This window comes from Microcebus murinus, chromosome 10 (assembly GCF_040939455.1).
Source record: "Microcebus murinus isolate Inina chromosome 10, M.murinus_Inina_mat1.0, whole genome shotgun sequence".
NCBI lineage: Eukaryota > Metazoa > Chordata > Mammalia > Primates > Cheirogaleidae > Microcebus > Microcebus murinus.
Genome location: NC_134113.1, coordinates 96,598,942 through 96,616,840, shown reverse-complemented (window position 1 = coordinate 96,616,840; position 17,899 = coordinate 96,598,942). Strand labels below are relative to the sequence as shown.

The window sequence follows — 17,899 nt, the reverse complement described above, 5'->3', positions numbered from 1 at the left end:
CCCTCCCTCCGCGTCCCTATCTTGCATCCCTCAAAAGCAGTCTCTTTCAATTCTTTAGCTATTTCTTCTAGATTTGCCACTGTATTTCTCAATACAGATTGCGTATCCCTATTCAAAATGCTTGGGAACAGAAATGTTTCGAGTTTGGATTTTTTTGAATATTTGTGTATACATAATGAGATATCTTGAGGATGAGACCCAAGTCTGAACATGAAATTCCTTTATCTTTCATATACACCTTACACACATAGCTTGAAGGTAATTTTATACAATATTTTAAACAATTCTATGCATGAAATAAGGTTTGTGTATTGAGCTATCAGAAAGTAAAGGCATCACTCTCTCATGTCAGTGCTCAAAATGTTTAAGATTTTGGAGCCTTTAATATTTAGTATTTTGGGATTATGGATGCTCAACCTATCATACACTTACATTGCTTTTTAATTTTTATTTTTTAAGTCTTAGAAAAGTTGACTTCCTAGATACTATAGATAGTATCTAGGAGCCCTATCCTTTTATCTAGGAACCCAATATCCAGCACGTCCACCTGCAGGCACATAACATGAACACAAAGCCCCAGGGATAGAGGGAAAAGCCTAACAACTTCCAGAGGGATAAAAGTTCATATGTAGGGCTGGGCGCCGTGGCTCCACCTGTAATCCTAGCACTCTGGGAAGCCGAGGCAGGAGGATTGCTCAAGGTCATGAGTTTGAAACCATCCTGAGCAAGAGCGAGACCCCTTCTCTACTATAAATAGAAAGAAATTAATTGGCCAACTAAAAATATATAGAAAAAATTAGCCGGGCATGGTGGCACATGCCTGTATTCCCAGCTACTTGGGAGGCTGAGACAGGAGGATCGCCTGAGCCCAGGAGTTTGAGGTTGCTGTGAGCTAGGCTGACACCACAGCACCCTAGCAGGGGAAACAGAGTGAGACTCTGTCTCCAAAAAAATAAAAGTTCACATGCAAAGATAAGCATTCAGCTTTCTTACGCCACCCGCTGTTACTCTCCACACTATAGACACACACCCTTTTCAGCCCACTGTAGTGTGAATGTCAATCTATTTATTAGCACATTATTCAGTTCTACTTTATTATGACTGTGCAAATATTATTCCTCACTGAGCCACATAGTATGCTGTGTAATAATTCCATTTGCTTTTGTGTACTACTTTTTATTTTCCTCTGGAGTTACTAAATATCTTCTTTTTTATTGCTTATTTTTTCATATATCTGTCACGATTTGGTACTTAAATGGAGAGTGGGTTTCAGTAGACTTTCCACCAGAAATGTAAATCTCATTCTAGTAGATTCAGACACACCAGGCTCTTTCTCTCCTTCATCCTGACTTGCTGGGGCCCTGCTGTCTCTTTGTCCTCTTGCAGGGACTAGGCCTGCTGCTCATGCTGTTCTGGGACAGCCCCTAACTAGTGATCAAGGATTCCCTACCCGCTCTGCTGTAGGTAGTTTCCTCCTTCGATGAGATTAGCATTTTAGGTAGGCAGTCGCTTCCATTGCCTTCTAGCTTCTAGTGGTACTTTCAATAAAATCTGATGCCATCTGCATTTGAAATTCACGAGGCTGTACTTTGATACAGGTCTATCTTTATCCATTTTTACGGGTGTTCATTGGGCACTCTTGGCGTGGAAATGCATGTTTTTCAATTCTTGAACATTTTCTTTAATTATTTATTTGATGATTTTCTTCCATTATTTTTGTTTGTTTTCTCTTTCTAGGATTTGATTAATCAGACTTTGGATATCCTGGGCTGGTTCTCAGATTTCCGTATTTTTTCTCCCCCTTTCTCCATTATAATTTTTTTTTGCTTTTGGGGAGATTTCTTGAACTTTATCTTCTAGTTCTTCTACTGAAGTTTTCATTTGGCTGTCATTTTTTTCGAAACAGGATCTCCCTCTGTCACCCTGTGTAGAGTGCAGTGGTGTCAGCCTAGCTCACAGCAACCCCAAACTCATGGGCTCAAGTGATCCTCTGCCTCAGGCTCCCAAGTAGCTGGGACTACAGGCACAGGCTGCAACGCCTGGCTAATTTTTCTATATTTAGTAGAGATGGGGTCTCCCTCTTGCACAGGCTGGTCTTGAACTCCTGAGCTCAAGCGATCCTCCCGCCTCGGCCTCCCAGAGTGCTAGGATTACAGGCGTGAGCTGCCGTGCCTGGCCATTGGCTATCACATTTTTAATTAACAAAAATTCTTTTCTTCTTTTAAATGGTTCCTTTTCTATAGGAGCCTGTTCGTATTTCTTGGATAAAACATTCTATCTTATTTATCTGAGGATTTTTTTAATATATTTGATGTTTTTTTTTCTCTCTGCTTCTAGAATTTCTGTTTTCTCTGAGTTTCTGTCATTGGTTTTGGCCTGTTGGAGGCTTTCTTCAGATGTTTGTAATTTGAGGATCTTTGTTCATTTTCAAGAGCGAAGTACTGATAAGCTTACCGGAAGCTCTGTATCTGTGGGGTTTGTTGCGAGGTGATCTCACTGCAGGATGAGGAAGCTGGCACCAGGCCATCTCGCTGGAGACCTCCAGATATCAATGCGGGTACTCCTTTGCTCTTAGAATCCTTTGATTTCTCCAGGAAAAGTTTCTCCAGTTACCTGCTTGACATCATTGTGGGAGCTGAGCAGGGAAGTGGCTGACTGTCTCGCCGTTCAGCACGTGGACTTTCCCATCACTTAGCCCCCTCCCCCTCGCCCGCCACCTTACACAGTACCAGCTACCCTTGAGTCCAGGCCTTTCTGGTCCACTTTCTCCAGAATAAACTTCCCATCTTTGACAGGGTGGTGGGATGGGAACGGTATGTGCTTGGCTTTGTGAGGTTGCAGCAGAGACCCGGAAGGGTGTGTCTAACTGCAAGCAGTTTTCAGCTCTGCCCCTCCACCTGCTTCTCCTGCACCTGAGGCCCCCACCTCCCGAGCCTGTAAGGGTTTCCTGGGAGTAAATCAGCCCGTGTCTCACTGATCAGCAGGCACCCAGATTGTAAGTCTTGTCCCTCCCCGAGTCAAATGTTCTTCCAGGGGCTTTCCATCGTCTACAAATTGGCTTTTAATTTTTCCATCCACTATCCTGGCTTATTTTCCTTTGTAACTGTAACCCCTCCTTCCTTCTGTAAAATCTTCCATTACTGTTATTTTAATAAACAGGAGGGACCCAAAAAAGTTCCCTCTTTTTAATCTGCCGTTTTTAACTCTAGCTCAGATGGATTTCCCCAGTGGCGTTTGCTTGGGGCTGGTGTGAAGGCCCCATGGCTTCCCCAGAACACGCTGTGGGTGGCGCCATATGGGCAGCCCCGGGCTGAGGCCTGCGAAGTGTCCTGTACACTCACATCCTGAGGACCGAGTCTGTGGCCGGCCCTCGCATTTGGAGTCGTGTCCAGGCGCCCGGCACGGCTCCGCCGCTGTGAGTGCGGAAGTGCCAGCCCAGCCTTCTCCGGAACCCTGTGTGGGAGGAGTCATGAATTCTCTGCTCATTCCCCTTTCTTTCTTTTTATGTTTTTTTTTTTTTCCAGAATATTATGGGGGTACAAACGTTTTGGTTACATGAATTGTTTTTGTACGGTTTGAGTCAAAATTGTGGTGTGTCCATCCCGCATACAGTGTGCATCGTTCCTGCCCTGCTCCGTGTGAGTTTGCCCAACCCCTCCTCCTCCAACACCTGCTTGCTTTCTGTCGAGTTTTACTGCCATGTGTGCACGTAAGTGTTGCTCTATAGGTTTCAATTTGGTAGTGCGTACATGCGATTTTTGTTCTTCCATTCTTGTGATGCTTCACGTAAAGGATGGTCTCCAGTTCTATCCAAGTTGTTACAAAAAGAAATAACCAAAAAAACTGTATTTTGACCGTTTTCTAAAGTGTTATCTTTCACTTAATGACCACTGGAATTTCACAAAGCAAGGAAGGTTTTTGCTTTGCTTTTGTTGTTGTTTTCATTTTTAACCTCTTTGCAGGAGTTATGGCATTCTGATGAAGCCAGCAGGAAGCACCTGGGCAATGTCCTTGTGAGTCTGATGCTGGGTAGTCAGTGACACTTAGTCACCAGGCAAACTGCTATGACGGGACACCAGGCTCGCAGAGCGCTTCGGAGTTACATTTGTGCTTTAGCAAGATTACAAGTTACTCCATGTTATGGACCGTTGGGCTTGCTCCCAAAGAATTGAAATGACAAACGTTAAATATTTTAAATACACAGGAGTCTACTGCACAGGCTCAACAGTGACGTCAGCCGGGGTTTTGTGAGTCTTTGCCTTTTCCACAGCAGTTTCACAAACACCTGGTTCTTGCAGTAGCCGGGAAAGGTTGGAACACACCCAGTCATCATCACCCTCGCTTCACGGGAGCAGAAACAGAAATGCAGGTGATTTGGGGTTGGTTCATTTAGCCAGAGCCTGGCTTGCTCCTGAAGTGCTCTGTGTTGTCATTGCATCCGGGACGAGAAATGAGCCTTTTAACTTTCTTTGCCCAGGGCATGGTAGAGGCAGACGTTGAGCACAAGACCTTGGGCCATGAATCTCACATTCTTTCTGATGGAAAACAGCTACACGCATGTCACATACATATCATGTGGGTCAGGCCATACAGGCAGCAGGAAGTCAGAGCAGAGAGAGATCGGTCGTGCTGGGGTGGCGGGAGGGGCTCATGGAGTGGAGGGGTGAGCGGGGCTCAGCCGGGCCTGGAGGGATGCCCTAGGGAGGGAGAGTCGAGAGCATTCTGACGGCTGGGAATAGGAAGAGCCAGGCTGTGGCAAGAACTCTTTCAGGGAGGGAGGAACACGTCTGGCCCAGATGTACTCCGAGGGCCCGAGATGGGCCCCTGTGACCAGTGTGGGCGGGGGGAGGCGTTAGGGGCCGGGAGGCCAGCTGGATAGACTGAACGAGGCTGCACTTCATGGGGCCTGAAGTCAAGCGTTAACTTGGTTCTGGGGGACTTGGGGACGATTAAAGAGGGAGAGTTGAGGACAGCGTATTAGGGACAATGGCTGTAGGTAGAAATGGCTTCAGGTTGCATGTATTCAGCAGGCACTGATTAGTTGCTGGGGCCCAGTTGAGTGTGGTGGGAGTTGCCATTTGAGCAAACCAGAGAGGCCAAGCATAACGACCAGGTAGGATCGCTGGGCAAATGCCAGAGGGCTGAGGGAGGAAGCTGGTGTTCCCAGGTGTCTTGGTCTCGTCCCTCATGCATGTGACCGCCACACTGACAGCCATTCCCTCCTTCTGGTTCCTCCCTGGCAGGGAAGTGCCGACGCGGCGGTCCGAGGGGAGACTGACGCACTCATTTCTGACAGCGGCTGGACCCTCACCTTCTTCCGAAGACGAACCCCCTCCCTGGTGATCCAGCCTGACGCCCCCCTGGCGGCCTCCCCGGCGCAGCAACCAGGCCAGGAAGCGCTGAGACCGGACCGCTGGCGTTAAAGACAGGGCGGAATGTTGGGGTGAGGCTGGGGGAGGAGCGTGAAGGCTGGGGCGTGGGCAAGGGAGACAGCCATCGGAGGTGGGGATCCCAGGAGGTGCACGGCTGTGCTGCAGACCCGCCCCGGAGAGAGGTGGCTGTGGACGAGTGACAAATAAACGTATGGCAAAGTCCCAGGCTGTGTGTCACGCTGCGTGAAAACATCAACAGCTAAGCTAGGCGGGCAAGTTAAGTGTGGAGACAAAAGCAGGCAGATACCTGAGAGTCCAGAGCGCTGCCGTTTCCTGTGTGTCCTCACTACACACGAGGGTGTGCCGGCCACCACAGTTTGCCGGGAAAAGTGTGTGACCACCCTCTGCCTGCAGTGGCCTGACCCGTCGATGGGGCCGTTCTCCAAGAAGGCGAGATGTGTGACCCGGGGTTAGGACTTACCCACCTCTTACGAGTCTTGCACGACGGGGTGGGTATCAAGGCCAGAGCCGCTGTTCACGCGGCCTTCCCAGGCCCAGAGCACAGTGTGCGCGTGGTCTCCCGGGACAGCGGGACGTCTGTCTGGGAACCCACATTGCCCTTCTTGACGCTGACAGCTCTTCACTCTTGGCCCGTCCTCAGTGGACGGGTGGTGACATTACTCCGGGAAGCCCCTCAGCAATCAGTCTTGTACTCTGCCAGGGACTCTGGAGGCAAACAGCCCCACGAGAAGCCACCCATCCAAGTGTCTTTTCCTTTTAGTGATAAAACACATTAGGAAGATTTTCTTGCACTGAATTTACTTTCCTAATTAGGTCCTGCTAAGGTTCTCATTTGTCTTAGTGCCTAGGCTTGCCCAGATTGTCTTTAGTGCCAGAGCCTCATTACTGTGCTGCAGAAGTCTCAGTAGCAGGGACTGTGTCCTTAGCTACGTGTCCACCTGGTGTCTAGCACGGCACCTGATACAGAATTGTCACTCATAGAATGTCTGGTTAATGGATGAGGGAATGAATGAATGAGGTGTTGGCACTTGTTAATACTTACAGTTAAAACACCTACATACAAGTAGTTAAGGGCTCACACATGGTTTGCTAGCAGTGAAAGTGGCTGTCAGACATCCCTGCAGCACACACGTACACACATGCGCACATATACACGTGCACACACATGCACACACGTACACATACACACGTGCACACACATGCACACACACATATACTCTTTTCTCTGCCAGGCTTCTCTTCTTACTAAATAAACCTAATGACTCTAACATCTCCTGTGTGGGGGTCTGTTTCCCAAACCGTGTCTAATACTCATTTGTTCATTCATTCACAAGTATTCATTGAGTGCCTACTACGTGCCAGCACTTTTCCAGGTGTCGGAGGTTCACTGCTGAGTAAAAGCAGCAAGACCCTGTGCCTTTAGGCAGGTTGCGTTCTGGCGGGGGACACAGGCAGTCAGCACCGCAAGTAACTCAGGCGTGTGGAGGGTGGTGAGCACGCAGGCGCGAGAGGAAGACGGAGACGGGAGGGAAGGAACACGGCAGCCAGGTGTGGCGGGAGGAGTGCAGCTCACAATGGGAGACAAGGAAAGGTGAACTGGAAGGCAGTGTTCTCGTAGAGACCAGACAGAGGTCCAAGAGGGAGCCATGTAGATGTGGGGCCGCTGGAACATTCTACTCGGAGTAGCAAGTGCAAAGGCCCTGCGGTGGCAGCGTCACCAGCATGTTCCAGGAGCAGCAAGGAGGCCACTGTGGCCGGAGGGCAGTGCAGGCAGGAGAGGAGCAGGCACTGAGGCCAGAGTCAGCGGGGTGGGGGAGAGCGGGGCAGGCCGGTGGGGCCTTATACGGCTTTGCTTGTACCCCGAGTTGGAGGGGAAGCCAGTCCTGGGGTCTTGAGCAGAGCCGTGATATGATCGGACGTAAATCTTAGCTGAGTTGCCAGCTAGGAAGTGGAAGAAGCTGGGAGAGAACCCCTGCTCGGGGCCAGCTGTCGCGAGGAGCAGTAAGAAGCAGACAGCGCGACCGGGGCCGTTTCCAAGGGGCGCCAGCAGGAAGAACCGCAGATGGGCGCGAGGGAGAGCAAAGCCACGGCTGACTCCAGGCTTGTGGTTTGAGCGGTGTGTGGAGAAACGCAAAGGTGTCCGAGCCAGCAACGGGCCAGAGGCTGCAGCCCCCTCCCTGGCTGCTGCTGGAGGCCACGCCCTGCCCCCCGGCGCCCAGGCTGGCCTGTGGGGTGGCCCCCATCGTGTCAGAACAGCCCCCCACCCCGAGTGTGCCTCCACCTCCCAGCACCAACCTTCCTCTGGAGGAAGCCGGTGGGAGGAGGCAGCTGTCGCCGACCCTCCCCGTCTGTCTTCCTGACCCCACGTCTGGGTGGGAGGCACCTGGGTGTCTGTGATTCATCTCTGTCTCTCACTTTCCTCGCCCTCCACACACACCCACCCCCTGATTTTATTCACTACCTTGTGCACGTTCCTCACCCTCCCATTTAAACTAGAGCAGGGCAGGTCTGCTTCCCGGCTGGCTGAGTGACAGAACACCCACCAGCAACGTAGCCAGGCAGCCCTAAAGTGCCCTGCACCAGGGAACTGCCACCAAGCCTAGGGCTGCAGAGCAGCAAAGAGAGAGGGAAGGTTCTCCTTCTGCCCTGCCACTCCTGGGAAGGTTGGGGATGGCACTGACTCCAGCCGGGAAGTGACAGGCAGGGCGTGGTCGCGGCTGGTGGATGCCCCACCAAAATGGGAAGCAGAAGACCAAATACCCTGGGCAGAGACAGCAGGAAGGAAACGGTGCGGCGAGTGGCAGCACCAGCGAGTGACCCAAAGGCATTCTGGGGAAAAGAAGAAAAGCCAGTGGGAGGCTGAGGATGTCTCCATCGTAGCTCCTGGGGAGGGACCAGGGACCAGGGACCAGGGAGGACAGCCATTCCCCGTGCGGTGAGCAGGAGGGCTGATGTCCCAGGCTGCTCTCTGCTCGCTGCCTGCCTTTGGAATGCGCCATTCTAGGGGGCACTTTGTCTTTGTTTTCAGTGCGAGGTAGCAGTGCACTGACTTACCGGGACACACTTGGGTGCCTTAGGCTGGGGTTAGAAGGGTGCTGCCTCCTGAGCGCAGCTGGGCAGGCTGATGACCACAGAGCTTCCTGGGCCATCGAAGGAGAGACGCCCACTATGCATCCACTCAAGTGCCTGGCAGCCACAGCGCAGGAGGGCGCAAAGAGCTTCGGGCTGAGAGTCTGGGACCTGGGGGCCAGCCCCAGCCCTGCCACTGACTGTCCGTGTGATGCACATCAAGACTCTTCTCGTCTTTGCCTCTGAGTCAGCTCCTCTGGGAAGTGGGGCGTGGGACCAAATGTCTCTTCCCACTTGGTGATTCTGAGATTTGTGACTCCAGCACACGATGCTGAGGACAAACTGATTCCTAGGTCCGTGATGGAAATTGGAAACCCTCTCGTCTTGCCTAGGGAGATGCGTGTAGATTCAATTCTTGTTAAGCATGCACACTCTGTGACAGGCAGTTGTAATAGCCGGGTAACTTTGGCTCTTATTAAAGTGATTCTGGTGTAGGCAGGAATGGCAGATGTGTGGATTACCTGTGACCCAGGGTTGCTGTGGGGTTAAATGAGCTGCCGTGGGTAGAGTGCTCATGGGCCTGGCTGGCCGCAAGCACGCACGAGCATTGGCCAGCATGGCTGTCACCACTGCTGCCACCGATGGGTCACAGAGACTTTCTTTCTCTGCTAAGGGGGAGTGGAGTTCCCCCGCCAAGGCCAAGCCAGCAGCCCTGACTGAACCCTCGAGCCTGGACACTTGGGCTGTAGGTCCACAGAGGAGCTCCGTCTCCCGGCTCTGTCTCAGAACGCAAAGCCAGCCTGGGTGCTGGTGCAGAGTGGGAGAGGCCGGGACACGCGAATCAGAGGGCCGCTGCGAGAGCAAGTGCAGGAGTGCTCGTGCAAGTGCCTGGTGGCTGTCAGTCAGCACGCGTGGGAGGTTGTGAGCAAGGCGTGGGCTTGCTGTCGATGAGCCGGAGAGGGCGAGCCCAGCCAGGAGTCGCAGTCACGGCGGTGGCGTTCCGAGCACCTCGGATGGGCGTTCAGCCGCGACCTGCACACCGCGCCCGCCCGGCAGGCGGAGCGGAGCAGCCCCGAGGCCCAGGCTGGAGGAGGCTTCCTGGGCCGGGACCCGCACTCCCGAGTTCCCGCGTCTGGCCCGGTGCTGACCTCGAGGCCTACAGGCGGAGGCCAAGACGGATGGTCTCTGTAGCCAAGGTCTCCCCGTGCTGGACGTGAAGAACCGAGCCGACAACGTCCTCTAAAAACCGCATGTATGAGACGACAGCGTCTCCGGCCGGCGGAGCCCGCGGCGCCTTCTCGGCTTTCGATCCCGACAACGCCCACGAGAGGGCGCCAGCGGCCCTCCGAGCCGGTGAGCGCGGCGTCCCCGGCCCTCCCGAGCGCCGGCCTGGAAGGACCCACGCCTGCCCGAGTGCGCGCTGCCCTCCTCTGGGGCTCTGGGCTCCTTTCCCTTCGCCGGTCACAGCCGGCCGTTCTGATGTGATGTCCGGCAGTCAGCGGGGCACGCCTGCCCCCCTTGGTGTGTGCGGTAATGAACACACACAGATTCTGGGCACAGGTGTGGGGGGCGAGGCTTCCAAGGCTCACCCCCCACCCCTCACCCACCACCCCTCACCCCCCACCCCCTCACCCCCCACCCCCTCACCCCCCACTCCTCACCCCCCACTCCTCACCCCCCACCCCCTCACCCCCCACACCTCACCCCCCACCCCCTCACCCCCCACCCCCTCACCCCCCACCCCTCATCCCCCACCCCTCACCCCCCACCCCCTCACCCCCCACCCCCTCACCCCCCACCCCTCACCCCCCACCCCCTCACCCCCCACCCCCTCATCCCCCACCCCTCACCCCCCACCCCCACACCCCCCACCCCTCACCCCCCACCCCCTCACCCCCCACCCCTCACCCCCCACCCCCTCATCCCCCACCCCCTCACCCCCTCACCCCCCCTCATCCCCCACCCCCTCACCCCCCCTCACCTCCCACCCCCTCACCCCCTCACCCCCCCTCATCCCCCACCCCCTCACCCCCCCTCACCCCCACCCCCTCATCCCCCACCCCCTCACCCCCCCTCATCCCCCACCCCCTCACCCCCCACCCCCTCACCCCCCCTCACCCCCCACCCCCTCACCCCCTCTCATCCCCCACCTCCTCATCCCCCACCCCCTCACCCCCTCACCCCCCACCCCCTCACCCCCCACCCTCTCACCCCCCACTCATCACCCCCACCCTCTCACCCCCCACCCCTCACCCCCCACCCCGTCACCCCCCACCCCCGCCCAGCCTGTGAAAGCAAGCGGGCAACGTAAGGAGCCTGTGCTCCCGGTGTCCCCAGTGTCCCCAAGAGGCAATAGAGCCGGGGAGGTGCAGGAAACTCCGTGGAAACCCAAACCCGGGCCTGGCGTCCTGGGGGCTGCAGCCCCGTGTGCTCCCTGTGGAGGGAAGCTTCCCGTAGGGACCAGAGAGGAGACAGCAAAGAGATCAAGTGTCTTTTGGAAAAATGATTTTTCCAGTTCAAATACCATTGGTTACAGAGTGTCCTGGAATCCCACCAGGCCAAGAATCAGGCTGAATTATTCTGAACTCCTACCTGCACCTGGACTTAGGGAGGGACAAATGGGAAGGTGACTGTGCACAACCTTTTTTCCTACAGTGTAAGTCTTCAACTGTGGGCCTCAGTTTCCCCCTCTGTCAAGCAGGAAGTTGATTGAGATGACCTCTCCGATCCCTCCTGCAATAAGCAGCGGCATGCTCAGCTTGTCTCCTGGGGTGGGCTCGTCACCAACTCTCTCCTGCGCAGCTTGAAGCCTGTTAAAAGTCCTCCTACCCCACATCAGCATCTTTTTAAAAGACCAGTTAAAATAAGATTCGATTGGTCTGTTAGGACCAGTCAGTCCATCAGAAATGATTCTGTGCTCTTCCGTGCCCAACGACGTTAACAGTAACTGATGAATTGCACGCACAGGCGGGAGAAGCGTGAGCAAGGGCGAGCCTGCCTTCTCTGTGTCGCAGCCACTTGCTGTCTAGTCCCTGTCCATCCTGCTTACTTGGGCAGGCCAGAGCCAGCTGGGGGAGCTGGTGAGGCTGCCTCCGCGCGGTGGCAGGGTCCTTGCTACTCCTAACTTCCAAGGACTGCTTCCTCTTGTGTGCGGAGATGCCGCACACTCCATTCCGACCCGGGTTTGGATGGAAGAGAGAATGTGGATGGCGACGGGAGAGGTAGGGGACTCTCCCCAGAGGCAAAGCTGGGAGAGTGTTCCTCATTCCAGTCACCACATGATGGGATCACATTATTGATTGGAATACATATTGCTTGGAATAAGGAAAAAGTATCTTTCAGTGTCTTTTTGTTTAGCACTTTAGTAGTCAAGAAAGGTTTCTGGAAATGAATAGGAACAAACAGCAGGGCATGCCCAGTCTAGGCCAGTCTTTCTCATTCTCCATTGTGGACCAGAGCCATCTGCAGAACTTGTTAAAACTGCAGATTCCTGGGCTCCCACCCCTAGAGTCACTGATTCAGTAGGTCCGAGAAGGGACCTGAGAATCTGCGTTTCAGGCAAGACTGCTGCTGCGGATCAGGGGACCACACTTGGAGGAGCCTGCGTGGAACACAACGATGACACCAGGTCCTCACCTGCGTCCAGTGCAGCGAGAACTGTGCAGATAAAAACCTGGGGGCTTTCGACTTCCAGGAAACAGTCAGCACAATAGATGTACGTGTAGCTAGGTCTCCAAGGAAACAGAGACAGCATCCCCTCCCACTGTTGGTTAATGAGAGTGTAGTTGTAACAACTGCTGGCTAATTGCCACCATTGTGGGGAGCATCCCAGGTTTGCGCTCTGAGCTCCTGCCACTAGGGGGAGGCAGCGCTACTTCTCCGCAGGCCTGCGGGTGTGAGGAGGGGAAAAGTACTGCCCGGCAGAGCAAAGCCTGCAGAAGACGCCACACCCCTGCTGCCCCAGGCCCGCACACCGCTGCATCTCCATGTGCAAGGGCTCGATCTGGACCACAGGCTCGGTGGGAGGGGGGGTGGTTTATTTTCCAAGTTGTTTGGTTTCCCTTCCGTTCCTCAAAGTGCAATCACGTTAACCCCTTCATGCAGCGGATGGCCTGTGCGTGGGAAGGAACAAAGATTGCAGTCCCTGCTTTGCAGCTGGAGTGAGCGAAGAAAACAGGGAAAACCGCTGGATAGGATCCCAGTAAAGGGGTGCTGTGTCCTGCGGGAGCATCGTGGAAGGGGGTCAAGCCTGGGGGTGCAGCTTCAGGTCTCTGTCAGCCCCGAGGGTCCTGGCTCTGGCCAGGGCGTGCTCTCTTGGGGTGGTGAAGGCGAAAGAATTCCTACAGGAGAGAAAGACTGGGTAAGGCAGACCTGGAGGCCAAGGAGACCAAAGACTAAGAAGGTATTTTACCTGGCCTGAATTTGCAAAGAAGTATGGGCCATGAACTCTTCCGTGTCCCTGCCACACACCTTGTTGGCTGCTGTCTTCTGGGACATGCATGTTCTGAGCCCACAGTGGACAGCAAAACAGACGCCGCGCCTGCCCACCAGGAACATGCCACCAGACACGTCTACGCACCCCCGCCGCTTCTTCTCTCGCTCAGCTCCCTCCCCCACTGCATGAATGTGTTTTGGAATGACTTAGGCTCCCACAGATTACCTAGCAGCGATTTGCAGTTTGGTCACAGAAAACCCCCCTCTCCCCTTTCTCATCATTACGGTGGCCATCTAATGGTTCTGGAGATAAGATATGAGGTCAGGTAGCACTAGGCCTCGTGCAATCCCCAGTGGGCCAGCTGTGTATTTTAAACCATAGTTCATTTGAGGCACAAATGTCCATGGTGTGTGTGCGTGTGCCTTTGTTTGCACGTGGCAGTACAATGTCTGTGGCCAATTATGGTAACAAAACAGCAGCGATAAACATTTAGTTTGGGGATTTGGCACGTGTGTCTCAGAACCACCCATACTGACCCATGTGTCTCAGAACCACCCTTCCTCTCTAAGGAAGCCATCCCCATGTCCCCCACAACCCTTGGTGAGCTCACTGCCTTTCTCCTGTCCCTGGGACTGACGCACACAGATCACTTATGTGGATGGAGCCCCACGAGCACCACGCAGAGGGACCAGAGCCTTCTGGGGCTGCAGCCCGACTTTTCTCCAGCTCCCTGGATGGTTCTGGCACATGCATTTGCCAAAGGCATACGGGGCAGACTCCTTCCTTCATAGTTACACATGAAAAGGTGCGTGCATGTGCGTGCGCGCGTGTGCACGTGTGCAGACTCTATCAGCTCCGCCCAAAACACACTCCCTAAAGCGTTTTTAGTGAGGGGAACCACGTCTCCACCTGTTCTCTCGTTTCTCAGACAGCTCCCCTCACTGCCAGCACCAAAAGGATCTTACACAAAAGTCTGTGGGGATCCCCTTCCCCTGCGCCCAGGTCCTGGATGTAAATTCTGTTTTCCTAGTAACAATTCCCGAAGGGCTTCTGTGTGCCTTTGTGAGTGCAGAGGTGGTAGCTCTTCAAAACAGGCAGCTCTGTCACCCTTGGCTGACAGGTCCTTTCGGCAGCAGATCTGGGCCTGACCCACAGCTCTCCCCGAACGCACGTCTGTAGGGAACGCTGCGCGGCCGCCCACGCGTGGCCCTGCAGTCTCTCCGCCCCGGGCCCCCTAACCACTCGGCCCGGCTCGCATTGCCCACCCGGCTGCCTCTGCTCCTGCTGTCACCGAGAGCACCGCCTGGCTGCGTGGAGCAGGCAGGGTCCGTGGACCAAAAGCCAGGGAATAGAGAGAAGTGCCTGCTGTGGATTGCGATTCTGATCCGTCCCCTGTCCTTGAAGGATCCCCCTCCAGCCCCCTCCTTCCCGGCCTTCTCCAATGCTGTAACTGACCTGGAACATCAGAGATAGGAAAGTCACTGCTCCAATTGAATTTTGCTGCAGTTTCTTTTTTTCTACCCTAGATGCTGAGAGCTATTTTTAGCCAGGGACTTTTTTTTTTTTTTTGCAGGGGATCCACAGACTATTTTTAAAAGGCTTTACGGAGGCCAGATCATCCAGTGCTCCTCATGGGGACTTCAGAGCGAGTTAGGTGGGACAGGCCAGGGCCGTGTGTTGAGGGGGGACCTTCCTGAAGATGAGAGTGTGGTCAGGAAAGGTCCAGGCAGGTCGGGAAGCTGCGTTCCCAGGCAGAGGCAGGATGGGCTATGCTGGGGAGCACAGGAGGGCCCACCGTGCTCAAATCACCACGGCCTTGGGTCACCAAGCACCCCGCTGTGTCATCACTGCAGCTGCCGTGACTTTGCCTTCAACTGTGGCAGTAGGTTTCAGTGGCCGTGCTTTCCTCTCTTTTTCCTGAACTGCACTCAGATCCCCTCCCCGTCTCCTCTTTTCATGGTGCTACCCTGCAGCAAACTGAGCTGCGCAAGGGTTCAGATGGTGGCGAGGGCATGGCACCTGCCCCGAGCAGGCGAGGCTGAAGTCCTAGGCGGGGAGGGGCTGGGTGTGCCACCAGATGGTGGCCGGGGCGGACGGGCTCTGTGTGTGGCTGGAGAAGGCAGCCAGGCAGGGATCTGATTCAGGCTCCAGGGGAAAAAGAGAAGGAGGAAGAGGAGGAACCAGAGGGGAGTCGGTCTAGAGTGACTCGGGCACAGACAGCACGGGCTGCGGTGCCCTCACAGCTGCCCAGCCCCTGCTCGGCCCCTGCCCCCATGCCTGGCCCTTAGTCCGTTGCTGCAGGCATGTGGGACTTCAGGATTGGGGTTCACAAGACCTCAAAGGAGAAGGCGGGGAGAGGGCCTGGGTGGAAAATTCCAGACGCAGTTGGTGAAAATGCTTCCAAAGGGAACCAAAGCGCTCCTTCGTCTCTGCTTTCTACACTCTAGACAGATGGTGAGGACGTCTGTGCCGGAGAGTCCCAGGGCCACCGCAGGGGCAGCCTCTCCTGCCCCTCCCCTCCCTCCTTGTGGCACTTAGTCCACAGGGCAAGGGCCTGGGACTCCCCTGCAAATGGCTGGGGTTCTTGGTGCCCAGCTCCCCCGGCCAGCTCCCCCACCGGTCTCCAGGTGCACCAGGGAGCAGGAGCAGGAGGCAGGGAGTGAGCCAACACTCGCACCACCCGTCAGACAAGTACGGACCGGGGATGCTGCCCGGTGGCCCGGGGTTGGCAGCACCCCTGTGCAGGGCCCCCCCCCCCCCCCCCCCGCCTTGGTGGGAGCTCAGACGTAGCCGGGCACTGCCTGCACTGTGGGTGGCCCAGGACGGCCCGGCCTACTGGGCACCGTCTGCTGGTGGGGAAGGGGCCAGAGCCCGGTGTGCTCCTCATACTCGTAGCCTTCCCACTGTCACCTGCCTGAGAACCCCGGGCCATCCAGCTGTGCCCTCTTTCCCTGTTCACGCCAGTCTCCACCGGACTCCTGGCACCCCAGGGCTTCCCTCGCTCTGGACTCTCGCCTCCAGCCCTTTCTGACGTTGCCAGCGGTTTCGGTTGCCCTCTCCCCTCCCCGGCACACCCTGGCACCCTGCTGGCCGGGGTTGCAGTTCATCACCACCTGACACGTGTCTCCCCATAGATCTCACGCCTGCAGTCTGTTGTCGGTCTCCTAGCATCAGCTCCACAGGGACAGGGTTTGCCTCTTTTGTGCCCGACTGAGTCCCTCAGTATCTAGACCAGTGCCAGCATTAATAATTATTAACCACCAAGTATATGTTTGTCGAATGGATTAGCAAGAAGAGCACAGTGAGCCATGGTAGACGCACCCCTGGGGAAGCCCTGCTCTGCTCCTCACTGCACCCCGGTCCAGCAGAGGACTCTGGGAGGTCACGTGGGAAATTAGGAACCTCCTGCCCACCCCCAGCAGATCCGTTTGGGCCCCAGAATGACAAGCAGTTCAGAGCCTCAGCGTGTCACAGCAGGAAGGGGCCACAAAGACCATCAGATTACAGCCACACACTTTTGTAGAAGTGGGAACTAAAGCCCAGAGAGGTGAAGAAACTCTCCTGGAGTCACGGCCAGTCGATGACAGCGAGTAGCAGCCAGGGTCCCTGCTCCCGGGCTGCATTTCCTTCCAGGAGCTCACGTGGCCGTGGGCCTCTCTGCTTAGACTGTGGAGAGAGCATTACGTCCCCGCCCAGGCCGAGGAGGCCTAAGGCTTCCAGACATGTAGGCTAGGATTGCCCTTGAGTTCGGTGCTAATAACCTGCAAACCAAGTGACCAGGCTCTCCACCAGCTCTAGGGCTTTGGGAGGCTGTAGAAAAATGTGCCTTGTGAAGACGTCTTCTCTCAGCAGGACCCAGACTACACATAGGGAAGGAACCGTGTCAGCATAAGCAGACACTCTGCTCCCAGGGGCTCTCAAAGCCTGGCATCGCGTGGGGGTGGCAGCCCTCCACCTGGAGGAGTCATGTTCTCACCAGGGGTGGTTTGGGGGCTGGGCACAGGGGTCTGCCACCTCCATGCTTTCCTCACTTAGGGAGTGGCCCACTTGGAAGCCACCGAGCTGGCGGCAGCCACAGCAGCGGTGTCCACAGCCACTTGTACAGAGGCGGCTGTGAGGCACCCTCCCTTCTGCAGGGCGAGAGCCCTGGTCTGCCAGCCTGCCTTGCTCTGAACACCCGCTACCTGGAGGAACAGAGGCGTCCCTGGGCTCAGGAACTCTGCGTCACTCGGGGAGGCAGTAGAGTTTTCTCCTCGCCCAACCCAAGAACCCAGAAATCATCATAGCATATGTGGGTTCACAGGCACAAATTGAAATTATGCAAACGTGGAACTAAGAAACCAGAAGATGAGGTAACAGAGCAATAACATTAATCAATAATAAAAGTGTGTGAGAGACTGTGTGTGTGTGTGTGTGTGTGTGTGTGTATGCATTTATGTTTGTATGTATGGCTTTTATAGAGAGATTTAAGGTGACTCAATGCATTACATTATCATGCTTTACCGTTTGGTTTGGCAAGTGCTTTCCACACCCCCTGGTGTTGCGAGTCTTCACAACATGCCTGTGTGACCAGCAGGTCAAGGGTTTGCTGCCTGTTTCATGGTTAGGAAAGCAGAGGTCTAGAGACGTTAAGTGCTGCGTCTGAAGTCTCTGCACTCCTAAGGGGCAGAGCTGGAACTTGAAATCAGCACTTCCTGATGACCAGTGCCCGCGCTTGTCCAGGTGGGGCTCATCAGAGCAGCTTCAAGGAAGGGACTTTGAACCCAGTTTAGAGGGAGGAAAGGAGCATGACCTTCTGGCCTTGGGACAGGCCAGCATGGAAGGGCGCAGGCCCTTGGCTGGAGTAGCGTGGGGGCAATCCCTGTTTGGAACAGGCCTGCCTCACCGAGCCCTGCCTCCAGTGCCCACTTCCGGGGACTGTGGGCCTTGCCTGCCCTCTCCCACCTGTTCCTTCTTGCCCCCAGCTGTGGTACTGGCAGAATGGTGGAGATGGCAGTGATGG

At 55.3% G+C, this 17,899-nt stretch overlaps 1 protein-coding gene across 1 annotated transcript in view; it reads left to right on the top strand.

Moving 5' to 3' along the window:
- The window catches only part of KCNA6 (potassium voltage-gated channel subfamily A member 6), a 39,565-nt gene extending 33,066 nt beyond the window's left edge, over window positions 1-6,499 (top strand). The window contains exon 2 of the mRNA XM_012783123.2: window positions 5,244-6,499. The gene's annotated coding sequence lies outside the window, so the exon portion shown is untranslated. The remainder of the gene's footprint in view (window positions 1-5,243) is intronic.
- Window positions 6,500-17,899: the final 11,400 nt, after the last annotated feature.